Here is a 4,415-nt window from a genome sequence, read left to right as displayed (position 1 = left end):
TAATACATACAGTATGTCCCAGGTCAAAATATTCTGTGTGTATTTGCACTTATTGCATCCCTTACTGGAATTTCTTTCTCCATTAGTTGCCTAGTATTTGCCTGTTTAACATTCTAAGCTCGCCCCGGTTATGAAGTGCTCTAAAAACACATACCCCGTGCCTCTCCCCACCTGGAGTTAGTTCATCCTCTTGTCTGTCTCATGTGAGCTTCTTCTATACTTGAATGTTTCACCATATGGACCAGTATTGGACTACATCTCTTCTATAAGCTCTTCAAGGTGGGGGAGCGCTGTTATTTAAGTGACTTTATAAATTGTAACCACCAGTCGGTGAAAACCTTGAACACTCACTGTTCAGAGAAATATACTTTTAATATCTATTTTGTGTGGGCCTATAAAACATATAAAATGAAAATAATGCAGTTTTTTTAGGAAGGTTCAGAGATCTTTACACAGAAAGAAGAAACATTAATATATCTTAAAAGTCAAAATCATGCAGAATGCAATTAAATGATCAACACTGATAGGCTATAGATTTCTGGGAGAGACTCAGGAGTTAGGTGATGAGTGGATTTGGATTCAGGGACGTGGGTGTGAAGACTGTGGACCAGAATGTAGCATCCCCAGCAAATCCTCCATTAACAAAGATGATAACTTTCATTTATTTTTTTAATGAATTAATAGATTATGTAATTTAGAGCTGTTTAGATTCACAGCAAAATTGGGCAGAAGTATAGAGTTTTCTCATTTACTCCTTGTCTGCATACACGTCTCATCCCCCACAATGGGCATCCTGCTCCCCGTGGTCCTTCTGTTAGAATGGAGGACACTGCCCTGCATGGCAAGGTGTGGCTGTCTTTCCTAGAGGGTAAACATCTTCCTAGTTTTAGAAAGGTTCTAAATGTTTAGGAGATCCAACCAGTTCATTCTAAAAGAGATCAATCCTGGGTGTTCACTGGAAGGACTGATGCTAAAGCTGAAACTCCAATACTTTGGCAACCTCATGCAACGAGTTGACTCACTGGAAAAGAGTCTGATGCTGGGAGGGGTTGGGGGTGGGAGGAGATGGGGACAACAGAGAATGAGATGGCTGGATGGCATCACCGACTCGATGGACATGAGTTTGAGTGAACTCTGGGAGTTGGTGATGGACAGGGAGGCCTGGCATGCTGTGATTCATGGGGTCACGGAGAGTCGGACACGACTGAGCGACTGAACTGAACTGAACTGAAGTGCTCAATAAACACTGAAATAATGCAAAGGTTCTGGAAAAGACAGCAGAGCATGACTTAATATCTCCAATATATATTTATTCACTGTCAAGATACTAGTGCCAAGCAATACAAGTGTATCCCAGGTGACTTGAAGCATTATTAAAATTTTGGTCAAATCTCAGAGTGAAAAAAACTGTGTAACAATTCATCTCTCTTCCCATCCATTCCTGAGTCAGTTAAATTCCACAGGAATTGCTGTGGATTCTTTAACTTTGCTTCTTATCCTTGAGCAGCTCTGAGGCTTCATAATTTGTTGGTTGTTTCTGGATCTCGATTTAAACATTGACTTTGCCATGGTGAAAAAAACTTGGAACGAAGGAACCCATGCTTGAGTACTGATCCTGCCACAGGCCAAATACAACAGAGCAGCTGTGCAGCCTGGGGCTGCTGCTTACCCTCTCTGAGGATCACTTTTCTTGTCAGTAAAAGAAAAGGCTATCAGTATTTGCCTCACAGAGATTCTACGCTTATAAAATGCCATCATAAGGTATAAATTCGGGGCAACAATACAAATGAAAGATGCTCAGTTCAGTTCAGTCGCTCAGTCGTGTTGGACTCTTTGCAACCCCATGAATCACAGCACGCCAGGCCTCCCTGTCCTACATGGTCACAAAAACCACTTCTATCTCTGTCTCGACATTGCTTTCCAGATCCTTCCTGCTCAAAGTGTGTCTGTGGCCCAGTACCTGGGAACTTGTTGGATGTGCAGAATCGCAGTCTCACCCTCCTGAAGCAGAAGCTGCATGGGAATAAAGTCCCAGATGATGGCATGTTACAATGTGAGCAACATTGTCCACACAGAACTGAAGGGGCAAGTGTGCTCATTGCTTATCGCTGCTGTAATAAATCACCACTAACTGAGTGCCTGAAACAACAAAAGTGTATAATCTTCCACTCCTGGAGGCAGAAGTCCGTTCCTTCTCAGGCTCCAGGGGAGGTCTATCTCCTTGACTTCTCAGTTTCTGGAAGCACCTGCATCCTTAGCTCCTTCCTGGCCTCTTCCTGCATCACTCTGACCACTTCTTCTGGCTTCAGTCTTCTTCTCTGACTCCCCTGCCTTTCACTGTGTGGTGACAGTAGACACCTGATAATCCAGGACACCCGTCCCATCTTGTTTTCAAACTTTAATCACTTACACAAAAGTACTTCTTGTCATATAAAGTAACACATTCACAGGGGGGATTAGGACATGGCCATCTTTAAGCGGCCACTATTTTTCCTGTAACAGATACCATGTGATTAAGCTTGGCTCATTTAATCAGCAATCAATTTCAAAGAGTGGCAACTGAATAATATGCCCTCAGTTTATTAATCCAATCATTTGTATTCTTAGTATTTCAGGGCCTAAACTCTGCCCGGCAATTTATGTATGTTCTTTGTTCTCACTCTCTTCCACTCCTACCTGCTAAACTCCATTCTCTTCCATGTGCCTACCTACCACTTCATCTCTACTCTGAACAAATGACTTGGCCTCCTATTTCACAGAGAAATGATAGTCCACCAGACATTTTTCATGATAGATGCTACTATGATAATTTATCATATATCTTAGAAGGAGTGCAGAGAATTAGGTATAATTGCTATAATAAAACTTCTTTTATCCCTTTTCCTTATTATATGAACAGGGTGTTTGGTTAATTGTTCTTAATTTTCATTATAAAAATAAAATATGGATAGAACTGACACTAAAGCTTGTCTTATTTTATTAATATGTAATATTTATCCACAGATATATGAATTAAATTTTAGAAGCCCTATTCATCACACTAGGAGATATATTTCAACAATACGCTACTTTTCATGTTAATAGTTATTATCAAAATTATAAAACATTATGCTATTTTATCAACTATGTGCTAAATAATTATATCTAAATTGAGGATGAATATTTTATTACAGGGCTCCCCAGGTGGTGCTAGTGGTAAAGAACCTGCCTGTCAATGGAGGAGAGGTAAGAGATGCTGGTTCAGTCCCTGGGTCGGGCAGATCCCCAAGAGGAGGGCATGGCAACTCGCTCCATTATTCTTGCCTGGAGAATCCCGCAGAGAGAGGAGCCTGGTGGGCTGCAGTCCATAGGGTCGCAGAGTCAGACACAACTGAAGCGACTTAGCAGGCACGCATTTTATCACATTCATATTTTGTTGCCGCTAAGTATGATAGTTGATTAATAGAATAGAGTATAACATTCAGTTATGGAAATTAAAAGGATATGAGTGTTCAAGGAACGGGCTTACATTTTGAAACTGCTAAACTATTAAAAAAAGAAATTGTTCATTTTTTTATCCTGTTTACCTTCTCACTGTGCTATGGCGACGATCACATTGTTAGGGTATTTTGATTTTACTGACTGTATTTAAAAGATACAATATACTTTTAACATGCTAAAAATTACATCCATTGTAGCTATTTATACTTTAAAAGAAAACATTTGGATGTCAAATTTAAAACGTGTGAATAACACACATTTTTTCAAACACGTTTTAGGGTAACTGAACAAAACAGTTTGAAGACTCCTGAGCTAAAATATTGATTTTCAAACTTAAGCACACATCAGAATCATCTGGAAGGTAGTTAAAACGCACGCACATTGCTGGTCTCCGCCGCTTCACCAAGTCGGTCTGGAGTAGCTTGGATCCGGGGCATTTGTATCTTTCATCAGTTCCCGGGTGGTGCGGACTGTGCTGGACCCACCCCTGAAAACTACAGTCCTGCTCTAGAACACTTCATTAGCCTGTATGCGGTTGGCGGAACTGGGAACACCGGCGTCCTCCGACTCCCCCTCCTCCCACAGCCTCCACCACCCTCCTCACCCCCGCCCAGCCCAGCACTGCCCGCCCCCACCTGCATCCCTCCCGCCGTCTCTCCACAGCAGAACTTTCCTGGCCGCAGTCACCCGCTTGCTCAGAACCTCCCCCTACTCTCCGTTACACTGAAGGTGCAAGACCAAATTTCCTCCTGTGTCTCTTGGTCTTTGCTCGGTTTTAGAGCTTCATCTCCCATCTCCAGTCCTCACCACCACTGAACTCCAAGTCTTCTGAAGTATTTCCTGTTCCTTTAACGTGCTTTGCTTTGTCTCACCTCTGGGATATGCAACTTAAACTCTTCCGCTTCCACCAGCCCTTCTTCACTGTGCTGAGCCCT

The sequence above is a fragment of the Moschus berezovskii genome, chromosome 12, assembly GCF_049115385.1.
Source record: "Moschus berezovskii isolate FMDL1 chromosome 12, NW_MosBer_1.0, whole genome shotgun sequence".
NCBI classification, from domain to species: Eukaryota; Metazoa; Chordata; class Mammalia; order Artiodactyla; family Moschidae; genus Moschus; species Moschus berezovskii.
The sequence above is the reverse complement of the archived record's forward strand: the minus strand, read 5'-3'. Positions refer to the sequence as shown.